Below are 14606 nucleotides of genomic sequence, written 5' to 3' on the forward strand. Positions count from 1 at the left end.
CTTGAAAGCTAAAGGACAGTGTCTGAATCTCGAAGAGAAAACCCGTCTGGTCACGCTCAGGCCGGCCAGTAATTACACACCTTGAAGAGGCATCGGGAAAAGGGAGCACGAGGGGGGGAGCCCAGCCCCTGGGTGAGGACGGGGCCCAGGAGGCTGAAGAGCCGTGGTGTGGCCTGTGCGGTGGCGGCCATCTGTCATGGGCCTTCAAACCCCGGGGCTTTGGCTCTCACACCCCGAAGCTCTCTCGTCCTCTGTGGGGTCCATGGAGAGACGTTAACCCGCGCCCCCTCCCCGGCTAGTGTGTCGTTACACGTTCACATGGAAGCTGTTTTGTGTTTACGCGTGTGCGAGCTGAATCAGTTTAACCAACCACTACAGGTCCGAGGTCATTCCCGGCAGGTGACTTTCTCCATCCCTGCCCGCACCTGGCCTCCTCCGCGGCTTCCGCTGTCCTCTCCGCAGCAGGTACCCTAGCCTGGTTCTTACGGATGGAAAGGGTCCACATGCAAGGCCTCTGTCTGCCTTACAGTTCTCAACCCCGGTCACAGCAAGAGACACTGTTGCCAAGAACTGGGCCAGTGAAAAGACAAAGATGTTTTTCAGGCAAAACTATGCAAACAAACTGGTTTGAAGGGAGGGGCAGGGCAAACCCGGAGTCGTAGCTCTTGACCTGGGGCAGAGGGAGAGAACTCTGAAATGAACGTGCGCTTGGCTCCCAAGGACAAATGTGGGGACTCCCTTGTTTTCAGTAACTGCCGGGTCTGAAAGCTGAAAACCCAACGTGAACACTCCAAACATTTTATTTATTTATTTATTTAAAGATTTTATTTATTTGACAGAGATCACAAGCAGGCAGAGAGGCAGGCAGAGAGAGGAGGAAGCATGTTCCCCGCTGAGCAGAGAGCCTGATGTGGGGCTTGATCCTAGGACCCTGAGATCATGACCCAAACCGAATGCAGAGCCTCAACCCTCAGAGCCATGCAGGTGCCCCAACACTCCTTATTAAGTTGAAGTCCTCAAAATACAAGTTTGGGTTCAAGTTTCTCTTCTCCGTTTCGTAAGATGCTGGTCGCTGCTTATTTGAAGTCTTCCCAGTAACAAACAAGGAAGAAGTTATCCCTCCTTGCGATGTCCTGTGCTCTGGTGGCGACTTGGGGACCCGGCTGCTGGTACGCCGCCCCTCCCCCTGTTTCTCTGGATCTCAAAGCTTACGAGGAGTTCTGTGAGGAGTTACTGTCCTACCCCATCCGCGGAGGGTGTGAGACGGTGGCAGACGGTACCCTCCTGAGAGGAGTGATGGCAGAGGCGCCTCTCCCACGAGACGTCACAGCGGAGCGAGGCAGGCAGAGGTTGTGCGTGTGCTCGTGTGAGTTCATGGGCGTGTGCAAGTGCATGTGTGTTTGCACACACACGTGTATCCGCGCCTGCGTGCGATCGGACGTGCACACTGGTCTGCCCGCAGACTTGTAACTTGTGGACTTGTTGGCTCGTCAGGTCAACGTGCAGCGTTCGCTGATGACAGCTCGGTGTTTGGGCTTACTTCTTTGTTTTCGTGACATCAGGTTTGGTGTGGGCGTGCGCACGGCGTGGAGTCTGACCTCGGCTCTCAGCCTGGCCCGGGCAGACCTAAAACGCCGGGATGTGTGGGGAAGTGGCATCCGTTGGTCTGGGTGTGGCTTGTGCATCAGAACCTGTGGAAGCTCTCCAAATGGTTCTCGTTTGCAGACAAGACTGAGCACCCCACGTGGGGAGTAACTTCCTAATGAGAAGCTTCAGAACATCCGCTGGGCTACAAGGCTGGAGACGTGTGATGGTGACGCCGTTCGTCGTAAGAAGGAGAAGATACTAGTAAATATCTAAATGCAGGTCTTTCTGTTTACAAACCAGCAGGAGCAGAAGCTACGAGTCAGTTGCGAAGGCCACAGGAACCCCCCCATCTCTTCTAAATTTCATTCTTGTCGCTAATGCATTGATATCATGGGGTGTTATGGGGCCCGTGCTCCGAAACACTGAGAGATCTCAGGAAGCCTGGAGTGCAAAGGGACAGCTTTGTTATCAACGTGCCCATTTCTCCCTGCAGTGCAAGGAACGGGATAATCTCTACAGACAGAACCGCTGCTTCCAGGGCACATCGGGACAGACACCGAAGCCAGGTTTTCTCGGTCCATCACCCCCAATTTCCAGGTGAACAGACTGTGAAGCCAGAAAATGATGCCCCTGGGGGCTGGAGACGTGAATGTCAGTCAGATTTGGGTTGTCTTTCTGCGTCTTGGACACTCAGGGAACTTTCAAGGCATGACTAGATTTTAGTCAAGGAATGCCGCTCCTCACAATTTTATGGAGCACGGTCAGCGATAACTCGCCACCTCTGCTGAGCACGGCTCTGGCCCAGGCATTCCGCTAGGGGCTCAGTACGGATTATGCATCTCATTTCATTCACGGGCTTACAGGAAGGAGATGCTGTTTTCCTTCTTTTATGGGAGAAGAAATTGAGACTTAATGTGCCTTATGACATGGTCATTATCTTGCGTCTAGTAAATGACAGCGAGGATTTAGATCTAGATCCGTGACTTCAAAACCCACGGTTTTATCAGAGTTACTGCCCTTGGTTTATAGACTTCCAGGATAGAACAATTCAGTGCTTGTCTCTCAGTGCCTTGGTTTATCCCTTCCTAGAATCTGAATCCTAGTAATTGTAGGGATGAGTAAGTTTGTTGTTGTTGATCGATATAAAAACGAGTCTTTCTCTAAGAGTTTGCCAGTGCATATGGGAACTTCAAACAACAGCGACTTTACCGCTGGGCATTGAGACGTTTCTCTATGTGATCTGATGGATCACAAGAAGGAAGCAACAATAAAAATGAAATAAGTAGTTAATGAACATGCTTGTGTGCCGGCTTACGCCATTGGTACTGGTATTTTGTCAACATCGAAACTGCATTTTATAGTTCATGCTGTTCCTCTTCTGTTTTCGCTGATGGTTGTGATAACATCTTGCTCAATCTGCCAGAAATACTTGAAAGTCTTCCCAAAGCTATCATTAACAAGTAAGACAAAACAGAGCTGGCCCAGGGTTTCCCTCTGCACCAATCCGTGGATTTATTGAGTGAAGATACGAGGCACGAGGAGACCTGAGCTTCCCAATGTGGACTGGGTGACCGCAGAGAGGCCAACTGTGCGGACAAAAGGGTAGCCGGTGAAGGCTCTGTTAGTCGATCTAATGTGGGTATCGCAGGGGTCCCCACCTGCCTGCCCGTGCTGACGTCTGTCCTGCGCATTAACGTGTTGTCCGGCCTCCGCGGAATCCTCTCATTCTGGTGCAGGCCGAGTGAATGGCTCGGACGGACCCCCGAGCTGGCTGCTGTCTTCTGAGGGCCGGGCAGGATGGCTCTTCTCGGACAGGGTGTTCATCCGGCCATTATAGAATGTTCGGGGACTCGTGCCTGGGAGTCGCCCTTGAATCCACCGTGTTGGAGGATGAAGGGCGTCTGTGCAAATTGACGGAGCCTCTGGCACATCTAAAATCTGTTTCGACCTTCTCAGAGTCTTCCGAGGTCAGAAAGCCTAGAATAAATAAATCTTAAAGATCAGTTTATTTCCTTTGGGAGTTTTTATTCCTCTGATGCCAAGACGAACATTTTTTTCCCCTCCTCAAATAAAGCCGGTAGCAGCATGTCTTTTTAGGCTGCCGGGCTCCTCTAACTCCTGGGCTCAAGGTCAGAACAGGGCTGTAAGGCGATGGAAAGAGGTGAGGTTCCTGCTCCTTCGTTGGCTGTCCTTGAACTGTAGGAAGGAAGCATGTGGAGGGATATTAGAGATATCTTTTGATGGGGAGACCAGCTTTTGTTTCCTTCTGACCATACGATAGATCATAATGTATATGATGATATGTGGATGATTACATAGATTATGCTATAATATAAATTATCACTAACCTGAATTTTGGAAATAATGCAAAGATTTTGTAAAACCTAGAGAGAGGCTACAGGGGTCAGAAGGACCTTGTAGTGTGCACGAGGGCTTGCCCTGCAGGCCCATGGTGGGAATGCAGTTGCCCCACCGTTTGCTTGAACTAGGTGTGGACTTGGGCCTGCGTCGGCCAACCCGGTGTGCGTGGAGGGGCAGAAACTCTAAAGCCAGGGTGTGCTTTGCAGTGTTCAGCTTCCTGCTAGCTGGGTCGGGGTCACTCCAGCAATCCTGGTCCCTGATCAAACCTTCTTATGGACCCATTTTGGATATGTAGAGAGAACACGAAATAATCTTTTGTTATTTTTAACTACTGAATTTTGGGGTTATTTGGATGGGTAACATAGTCCAATTGACAAGGAAATAATCATGTTAAAGGCCCCAGATTGAGGGGTAGTAGAGATAGGACAAAGGAAATCGCTCAAGCGGGAAAGTCTCAGGAACTTCTTGTTTGTTTGTTTTAACCTTAGGAACTGCTGACCAGAAAATGTGGGAAAGGACTGAACAGATATTAAAATGCCCAGGCCAAGCCCTACAAAGCCTCCTGTTTAAAAAAATAATGGAGTAAGATATATATAACATAAAACTTACCATTTGAGTCATTTTCTATGTGTACAGATCGGTGACATGAAGTCCATTCCCACTGCTGTGCAGCACAGCCGCCGTCCGCCTCTAGGATTTTTTACGGCTCCAAACGGACACTTTGTACGCATAACACAACAGCCCCGTGTGCCCTGCTTACCTCCCCGGAGACCACCATTTTCCTTCGTGTCTGTGGGTTTGACTATTCTAGATACTTCATCTAAGCAGAATCCTATTGTATGATTTTTGTATCTAGATTATTTAAAGGATGTTTGGCTATAAAGATTGCATTCTCATTGTCGCTAGCCGTCCGTATTATCTTCCTAGCTGTATCGGAGACCATCTCGGCTCGCAGAAGAGAGGCATGGCAGGAATCTGCCGTAATCACGGACTCCAGCCGTGGTTGCGGCCGCTGCCTGCTTTCCGGGCCAGAGGTCAGTAACCTTTCCAGACCCGAACGCCAGAGTTCCAGGCCCTGTGCTTTCCTTGGGTCAGGGGTCAGGGATGGCTTCCAACCCTGAATGGCAAGTTTTGCCTCCTGCTGATATGGGGAAGGCAGAATGCCACATCCTACAAATTGAGGTAGAGAGACAGCTCTGATTTCGTTCACTTACGAAGATGGAGCCCAGCGACAGCAGGTCCATACAGCTTTCAGAAGGGGCCGTTGACAATGGTGACGGGTCCCAAAGCTCTAGAAAACCCTCCGATGGACCAACAGAGAAAGGGCAGGAGGCTTCTTTATCATTTTTTCACTTCAAGAAGAAGTTAAGTTGTCAGACGTTGTCAGCCTAAGTCTTCATGCTTTTTCGTAAATGTTCTCTCCCCTCCCCGAATTACGCTTGTTAGAAGTGCCTGGATAGTGCAGGGGGAGCCGCGGAGGGGTGAGGGCTGGCAGTGGAAGTGGGTCGGGAGCTGTAGCTGGAGGAGGTGAACTCCGTGGCGCTGACATGGGCCTCGAGCTCCCATCCAGGGAGGTGGGCCGGCCTTGGAGGGGCCAGGAGAGCGCGGGGGGCCATCTCTGAAGTCCCGCTTCTGCTCCATTACACGTGCGGGTACGCGGCGCAGTGGCAAGATCTCTGTCTTCCGGTCATCCCGAGGTTTGGAAATGAGCACGATCAGAGGTTTATTAATTATTTTAAAGGGCCACAGGCGATGTCACTGAGTGCCGTAGCGATAATAAAACTGTACTCTAGTTTTATGCACTTGCGCAGTAGGTACCGTGTCTGTGCCAGGAGTTCAGCTGGCTGCGGAGCGTTCCACAGACGCATGGACACACAGGCTCTCCTCCTTCGCGGAGCTCCCGGTCTAGGGAGAGACCATTATTAATCAATATGTCAGTCAATAAATATTTCTTGAACATGCATTATGTTCCAGACCCTGAAGAGACTCCGGGAAGCGAAGCAGACACAAATCATACGAACAGATTGTCAGATTGTCCCTCTAAGAGGGGCTAGGAAAGAGAGGGGTTCTATACTGTGGGAGCCTGTAAGTAGCCGGGGAGAGCCGGTTTGGAGATCCGGGGGACGGGGGATCCGCTGGTCAGAGGGGACCAATGAGCTTTCCCGGCAGATGCGCTGGCACTGCAAGGGTCCTGTGGGGGCTTGGTGGGCATGAGAACAATGGAGGCCATTTGTGGGTAGACTGGGGAGAAGGGTCTGGGGGACTAGTTAAGCTGGCAGGGCGGGAGTGGGAGCCAGTCCAGAAAGTCATCCTTATAAAAGTAAGAGGACAACGACTTGTCATTTTCCTCATTAGAATCTGCTCCCTTTCTGATGAAGGCATCGTACTCCATAGTGTATATGGACCACATCTTCCTTATCCATTCGTCCGTTGAAGGGCATCTTGGTTCTTTCCACAGTTTGGCGACCGTGGCCATTGCTGCTATAAACATTGGGGTACAGATGGCCCTTCTTTTCACGATATCTGTATCTTTGGGGTAAATACCCAGGAGTGCAATGGCGGGGTCATAGGGAAGCTCTATTTTTAATTTCTTGAGGAATCTTCACACTGTTCTCCAAAGAGGCTGCACCAACTTGCATTCCCACCATCAGTGTAAGAGGGTTCCCCTTTCTCCACATCCTCTCCAACACATGATGTTTCCTGCTTGTTAATTTTGGCCATTCTAACTGGTGTAAGGTGGTATCTCAAGAAAGGACGAATACCCAACTTTTGTAGCAACATGGACGGGACTGGAAGAGATTCTGCTGAGTGAAATCAGTCAAGCAGAGAGAGTCAATTATCATATGGTTTCACTTATTTGTGGAGCATAACACATAGCATGGAGGACAAGGGGAGTTAGAGAGGAGAAGGGAGTTGGGGGAAATTGGAAGGGGAGGTGAACCATGAGAGACTATGGACTCTGAAAAACAATCTGAGGGGTTTGAAGTGGCGGGGGGTGGGAGGTCGGGGTACCAGGTGGTGGGTATTAGGGAGGGCATGGATTGCATGGAGCACTGGGTGTGGTGAAAAAATAATGAATACTGTTTTTCTGAAAATAAATAAATTGAAAAAAAAAAAGAATCTGCTCCCTTTTCTGTCCTCCTCATGGTGCCATGGCTAAGGGCACAGTTTCTGGAGCCCGATCGCCAGGCCTGGACCTCCACTTTCCCACTTACAAGCTTGGTGAGCACAGCACGTATAACATCTCTGTGCCTCAGTTTCCCCGTCTGTAAAGTGGTAAATATGATATTACTTACCTCGTCAATTTGTTAGGAAGATTAAATGAGCTTATATATATGAAGTGTTTAGAACAATACCAGGCATGAATTAAAAGTACCACATGAATAAGACGATTATGGCCCCGTATGAGGGAGAATGGGCATAATCACCAGCTGCTCCCCAGACAGTGTGCGAGCCAGAAACCCAGCCTGAATTATATTCAAAACACATACCTGTGTGCGTGATGCACAGAGAAAACCTAAACCAAACCGCAGGTCTCTTCAGTGTCCATTTACAGTATGGACAAATACATTTCTCAAGGAAATCGTCTTGGAAAAGTGCTCTTTTCAAGGCTGAGAGAATTAAAAGGCCTTCTCTTTTGCCCAGTGTATACTTCAGATTTTTGGAAGAATGTGTATTCCTGATACCGATTCAGGCGACACTGGGAGCTCACTACGGGCGGGACTGACCTCAGATGCTTTCATCATTCTGCCGTTGATGCAAGGGAGCCATCTCGGGTGGCAGAGTCGGGAGCAACTTCAGGCATGAGCACGTCGTTTGTTCTGGTGTAACTGGCGGTTTCTGCATGAAGTGATCACATTAGACAGTAAGAGCTGCCAGTTTAAGGATTTAATAGACAAGTAATTAATTTAACTGAGACGCTTCGGTGAAAACCATAAATACCATCTGTGGCTTCTCCTTTGACACGTTTTTGCCAAAGTTTCCTCCTTCCTTCCTTCCTCTCTACGATTTCTGAAAAATAAAAGTAATAAGCAGGCTTTGTACCTCTCGATTTAGTAACATTGTGAATCCTTAGGCCCTCGGTGTGGGCGCTGCTGTCCTATTAAACACACTTTTATGGAAAGCTCACTGTGTACAAGGCCTTGGGATGGATGTTTTCATACGATGCCTCATGGAATCCTCACAGTCATCGGATAATCCTGGGCAAGTCTTGGGCTCCTTGGCCCTGGATCCCAGCTCACCCATCCCGTGCTCTGGTCCGTGTTGCAGAGACGGACTCCAGCGGCTAGCTTCTCCTGTCCACACGTTTGGGCATTGGGGGGCACTGGTAGAGATGTTGAGTGTGGGCAGAGAGGGGCGCCAGGGTCTTCCTTCCATCTCTCTGCCTAGGACTGTGCCTCCTCTTTGGCTCCAGCTCCCAAGGGACTGCCAGGCCACGGTTCTAGCGTCTACCTGGTGGTTCTGTCCCTAGGTTCCCATAACATATTCCCCTCCTGTGGTCTCCCCAGCCAGGAGGTGGTAGAACTTCCTGTTCCTACTCATCTTTGGATTACCCCACTGTTTCCTACCTGGCTTCCGGATTCCACCACCTGTTTAATCAAATTAAATTTGCATTTAATTTAATTTGCATTAAATTCCCCCTATTAGAAATAGTTGAAGTAATTTCTTCTTTCCTGGTTAGGCCCTAACTGATAGAGTTCAGTATAAATATACCTATTTTTCTTTTTCTTTTCTGTCTCTCTCTTTTAATATATGAAGAAAGTAAGGACCATATAGGCTACATATCACAATATTAAGCCCAACATTCTAAATCTACCAATTAGGTCAAGTCCTAGCCCTTCTCAGTTCATATGTACTTTTGGTATTATGGTGTCTTCATAGTTCTCTGAGAAAGGTAAACCCCTTTTTAAGGAGTGATTCCTCCTGGATCACAGTATCATGATGGGTTTTACCGGATCCTGTTTTAGTTCAAGTGGACTCGTGCAGTCCAGAGTTCAACTGATGACTTATGGTGGGAAGAATGTGAGAGTCAATATTATGCATGTGTCCAGAGACAGAATTATTAGGCCCTCGAGCAGCAAATCGGAAAGATGACCTTTTGTATGACTACAAAAGCTTGGCTCCTTCGGAAACCTTCACAGATCTACGGAGCCACCCGCTCGGGCCACTCTCTTCTGGGCCAGATGATGAATTCCCTTTGTTTCAGTTCAAGCAGAAAATCAAGATCTTTATTCCTTATCTTCTTTTTTTAAAAGATTTTATTTGTTTATTTGACAGAGAGCACAAGCAGGGGAGCGGCAGGCAGAGAGAGAAGCAGACTCCCTGCTGAGCAGGGAGCCTGATGCGGGACTGGATCCCAGGACCCTGGGACCCTGGGATCGTGACCTGAGCCGAAGGCAGATGCTTAACCGACGGAGACACCCAGGCGCCCCCTTATTCCTCATCTTGATTTCAACTCAGAATCAGGATAGGGATATTCTTACATTATTGTTAAGTTTCACATTACATCAAAGACTTTGAACTTTACCGTAATTTTAGACTTAATTTTTAGATTCTTCATAGGAGTAAATCATAGGCTATAAACGTATGTGGTCCGGAAACACTGAAGGACTCTTAGGATAGCATAAATCAATAGGGCTCAACGGTATTTTTGTATTTCTAGAATATCCTTATAAGGTAAGAGTTTTGCCAGGGCCAGGAAAGGGGTGAGGTAATCGACCCCCTCAGATTCACCTGGGGTCAGGAACGAGCCTTGCACAGGGCGGGTCTCATACGGAGCGTACCCCTCGGCTCCGGCCGGCCGGGCTCTACGCCGCCCCGAGGGCAGGTCACAGCTTTGCTCACCTCCGCGTCCTCGATTCTCCCGCGCTCTCACTGGCAGGAGCCGCCTCCACCCGCATGCCCCGCTTCCGTCCCTCAGAGCCCGCGTGCCGCCTTCTGTCCGAAGGGGCTTGTTTCCTTTCCTCCGTGATGGTCTGCACACGGCCCGTTACTCTGCACTTGTCGCTGGCTGCGTTCCATTACCCTTTCGCTTCCCCGGTTGTGTTAGTCTCGTCTTTCCAAGGAGACCACGAACTCCTTGAGGGAAGGACTGTTTCTCGCTCTTGACCATCTGCCGCCATCCCCTGGGGAACGGATGCGTGTTGAACAGCTGACCTAGTGTGAACACTGCCTGGTCTTCTAGCTCCTCGACATTTGACCTACTCAGTTAACTCACTGCGTCCCTCTGTAGCCGTCGGGCTGTCACCACGCAGTACAAGCTCTGGGCACACAATGTTTCCTCTAGTCAGAAGAGTCCTGTGACATCAAGGCTCCAGACATGGTATGAGGAAGAGGGAGAAAGAAAAACACGTGTTTAGAAACCCAGCCTGTTCTTGGACTGGTGGAACTTGTTCTCTGGAAGTTGCCGAACAGCTGCCCCGAACAATGACCAGTCCTTCTCCAGACTCTGGCATGTCTTAAAACGGCGATACGGTAGGGACCAGCACGGCCAAGAGATTCTTGGTGGCACGTTTGGGTAAAAAGGATTTTCTGCTTTAAGAACATTAGCTTCTACATCCATGTGGAGACCAACAGATCATGTCTCTGTAACTGTTATTTACTCAATCAAGAATCATGTACATGCTGGTTTTGTTTGTTTGTTTGTTTGTTTACTACAAATGTAGATCTAGGTAATCTAAATTGCACTAAAAATGAGAAAACTGAGATCCAGAGTTCACTAACTTAAACATCAATAAACCACCTCCTCCGAGAGGCCTTCCCTGACCTTCAGGACGGGTTAAGCACTGTTAGATCTCCCGTAGCAACCCGTGGCAATCTCCATCGCGGCCCCTACTTACTATTTTATGTAGTGAGTAGAGAGTCATGTAATAATCCGTTTTCTCCATCTGTCTCCTCTGTTAGATTGTAGCCTCCTTGAGGACGAATTTCAGCTTCTAAGTTTTCTCTAAATTACACTTACGCTGCTGTTCTCACACACAGACCAAGGTCATAGACCTTGGGATTTTCCCCCACAGAAGGCCCTTCAGTTGTTGAGAATAATAACTAGCTTTACCGTATAGTGAGGGTTACTCAGTGGATCCTCCTTGTCTAGTGAGGAGAATACTTAGGACGATTTCTTTCTTATGAGACACCCACCGCACTGCATTTTAGTGGCCAGAAAGGCTCTGTTTCCACAAGTTAACATCAAAAGAGGATAGCTTAGAGCCGTCCTCGCTCCCTGGTGGGAGGGTTGCCGCGGACACTGGAGAACATTCACGGTTAATTTTCTAGAACCATGGCTAATGGGACAAATCATTCAGCCATGGAGGCTCCTCCAGCCCAAAGAGCATAAAGAGATGCAAAGAGGGAAGCAGGTCATGGGCTCTGGCCCGGGCTCCTGAGGGGCCCCACAGCAGGGGGAAAGCAGGCAGATGTGACTTACCGGGTCAGCCGGGGTGGTGTCGGACCCGGCTGTCACGGCTGGACTGACATCCGCAGCAGGGGCTCGACATCAGCGCAAAGACGGCACCAGCCGGCCGGGGGTGTGTGGCAGGGACACGCAGGGGTTGAGGCCAGAGAAGAAAACCTTCTGGAAAGGAGGACGCCGGATAGCAGTCACGGGCCATCTTTTGCCCTCCGAAGTCTGACTCGGCACAGCCGACTTGGAGTTCGTCACGGGAGGAGCCGTGACGTGGCCTAGACGGGAAGTCAGAGGCCGGGCTGGGGCCGCGTGCGGGGCTGGGGCCTCTCCATGGACCCCAGAGAAAGGGGACGAGGGCTGATTTTGAAGAAGCTGGGAAATCAGGTTTGGAACCACCTGACCCCTGGGCTGCTCGCCTCATCGAAGCTCAAAATGTCTTTGGGGCATTGAGTGACTGCACTGATTTGACACAACAGCTCGTCAGGAGATTTTTATAGATTAAGTCAGAAAAAGATGGCAGTCGTGCAGCCGTCGTGTGTGTGATGATCCTTCCTGTTGTGTAAGAAGCAGCAAAGGGATGCGAGGAAGTTGTAAGTGGGAGCCCGTGCTGTGCTGGCCACACTCTGCCTTTCAAACAGAAAGCTGCGGCGCGTGATTAAAACTGTGATAATCCTGGGGCGCCTGGGCAGCTCTGTCCGTTAAGCCTCTGCCTTCAGTTCAGATCATGATCCCAGGGGCCTGGGATCGAGTCCCACAGCCGGGCTCCTTGCTCAGCGGGGAGCCTGCTTCTCCCTCTGCCTCTGCCCCCGCTGCTTGTGCGCGATCTCTCTCTCTCTCTATTTCTCTGTGACAAATAAATAAAATCTTAAAAAAAAAACTATAACAATCTTTAAAATGATTTTTAAAAGGTAACATACAGCTTGGATTGCAATATGTCACTTTTTCAAAATGCTTCGATGGCTCCGACCTCATTTGACCTTCACAGCTGCTTCCACGTAACCTGGGGGTGCAGCAGTAATCACCCGTTTTATAGAGGAATCTGAAATCAGAGAGGTTTGGTGACTTGCCCAAGAGCACACAGCAGCTACTGTCAGAACTCAGACTAACTTTCTGCTTCTTTTTTGAGTGTTCTTGTGTAGTAAACCGTTATCTGGAATTCGGAAACACAAGCAAAAATAACATGTCTGTTTTTTCTTTCCTAACACATTTGATGGCAAACTTTTTACTTATCCTGATCTACTTTTGGCAATAAAACATTTTTTGAGATGATGTGAGGCTCTTTTTGTCCTCTTTGGGAAGAATATTTATATATTTTATTGCCAAAACTTTAATGTCTCTGATGATAGGATGCTGTTCCAAACTGCTACCTTATTTATCACATTGGCCCTATTATCTTCCTAAAGCCCCCAAAATTCTGATTTCAAAAGCACATCGGAGCACGAGAGTTGTGGATTAACTGTAACCCTGAGGAAGACGGTCTTTGTCATGTCACCGAGCCGGGCGATAGGGGTTTCCATTATCCAGACATTCTGTTCACTGCCGCTGGGGGTGGTGAACCTGTGTGGCTCATGGCGAGTGCGTTAGACTGTAATGAAACAGACTTAATGTCAACCCGGCACTTGTTGGGTTAAATAAGGTAATTCAGGTGAATGGTTTATCACTGTGTCTGTTCATGGGACACGTTTCGTAACCAGAGTGTTAGCTCTGTACCAGAGTGTCAGCTGTTCCCTTTCTTCATAGACTCCGTGACTCCGTGTTCCCGATGAGGAAACGGTGGCAGGCAGAGGGAGCTTAAGCTGCCGGCCAAGGTCACGTGGCTGGTGAGGGGCACGGCCAGGATGGGACACGCGGACTGACTGTTGCATCCGAAGCATATGCACAACCAGTAGGGGAGAGAGAGTTCTGGGATCTCCCGGGGGCCCTGGAAATCCTTTCAGATCGTCATTATGAGGATTAATTACCGGATCATCGGACTGCGGCATGTGGAAGGGCTGCTTCATAGCCTGCTGGTTCCGCCAGGCTTTGCTGGCTGCGGAGAGAGGGAGAGAGCAGGGGAGGGAGGAGGGCGGCGGAGAAAGAGGGGGAGGGGAGGACTAGCTACTGGAGATCGTCTTGCAAATTGGAAATGACTTTATGGAGCAGTTGGCAAACCTCTATCTCCGAGAATTATTGCAAGAACATGAGCTCCTTTGGAGAGACAGGAGGAGGGCTGGGAATTAGAGCAAAGACCAGACGCCCCCAGGACTTTCCCCAGAGTTCTGTGGGCTCGGCCAGTGGGGAAATAACCACGATTTGTGTCTGTGCGGGGATGACCCTCTTCCAGCCTCACGGTCCTCCCGGCTTCCCTGACGGCGCTTTTGCCTTTTCCGTTTCCTCGCTTTGAACCTAGGACTTCTCATTTTCCGAGCCCGCTTCGGTGGGGAAGGCCCACGGGTGAGCAGGGCCGAGGACAGGAGCGTGGGATGCAGATACCTGAGGGGAGGAGAGGGGAGGGTAGGGCAGGGGAGGGGAGGGGGCGCTTGCTTTTCAAAACCAGATCACCTTCGGGCTTCCTTCCTGCGAGCGCCGCTGTGCCCACTGTCAGGTCAGGCCGGACAGCTGGGTGAGCCGTGGGCCCTGCTGGCTAAGCCGAGGTCAGAGGCCCGCGGAGCCCTTGGGCGGCAGCTGCCCCAGCAGCATCGCGCAGGGCGGCTCTCACACGCTGTTTGGGCCGCAGCACTCGCGAGGTGCCCCTCCCTCAGACTCCTTGACTTTTGTCCCGGGATTACTTGGCTGATCCCCTTCTTGGGAGAGGAGGTTGGGGAGCAGGTGATGAGGGAGGGGGGGAGGCCGGACTGAGGAGCCTCTGACGGAGGCGCCGGGGCTCCAGGGCTGCAACCCTTGACGGAGGAAAAGAGCGAATTTCTGGGCAGCCCCGGACCAGGCTGACAGGTGGGCAGGGAGACCCGCGGCGCTTCTGCTCCGCCGGCTCTGCCAGAAGGTCTGCGCAGCAGTAACGCCGTCTGACAGCCCCAGCTGGCGCTCGGGGAGGGGCGCTCCGGGCCCACCGTGGCCGGCCACGCTCCGTCCTTGCACTGGGGCAGAGGGGAGAGCCCGAGACGGCCCCCCTGACTGCGGGAGCCGCATCGCGTGGACCCTAGTCTGGGTCCTCACAAAAGTGCATTTAAATTTTGTTTTGAATCAGGCGTTCAAAGCAAGCATCATTGAATATTTGAGATTTATGGTCGAGGGAAGGCAGGGGTGGACCCTGTTCTCT

The 14606-nt window shown here is 50.5% G+C and overlaps 1 protein-coding gene and 1 long non-coding RNA gene across 2 annotated transcripts in view; one reads left to right on the plus strand and one right to left on the minus strand.

Annotated features, from left to right (window-relative positions):
- The window catches only part of RASGEF1B (RasGEF domain family member 1B), a gene marked incomplete at its 3' end in the record, with an annotated part of 333562 nt that overhangs the window by 68030 nt on the left and 250926 nt on the right, over positions 1-14606 (plus strand). The gene's annotated exons all lie outside the window — the stretch shown is intronic.
- Positions 873-10208, minus strand: LOC309862548. The gene is made up of 4 exons (XR_014310574.1): positions 9793-10208; positions 7677-7959; positions 4558-5853; positions 873-3564 (listed from the first exon to the last, which is right to left on the minus strand). It is a non-coding gene; the product is annotated as an uncharacterized lncRNA (long non-coding RNA).

The sequence above is a fragment of the Mustela nivalis genome, assembly GCF_964662115.1.
Source record: "Mustela nivalis genome assembly, chromosome: 4".
Lineage (NCBI taxonomy): Eukaryota > Metazoa > Chordata > Mammalia > Carnivora > Mustelidae > Mustela > Mustela nivalis.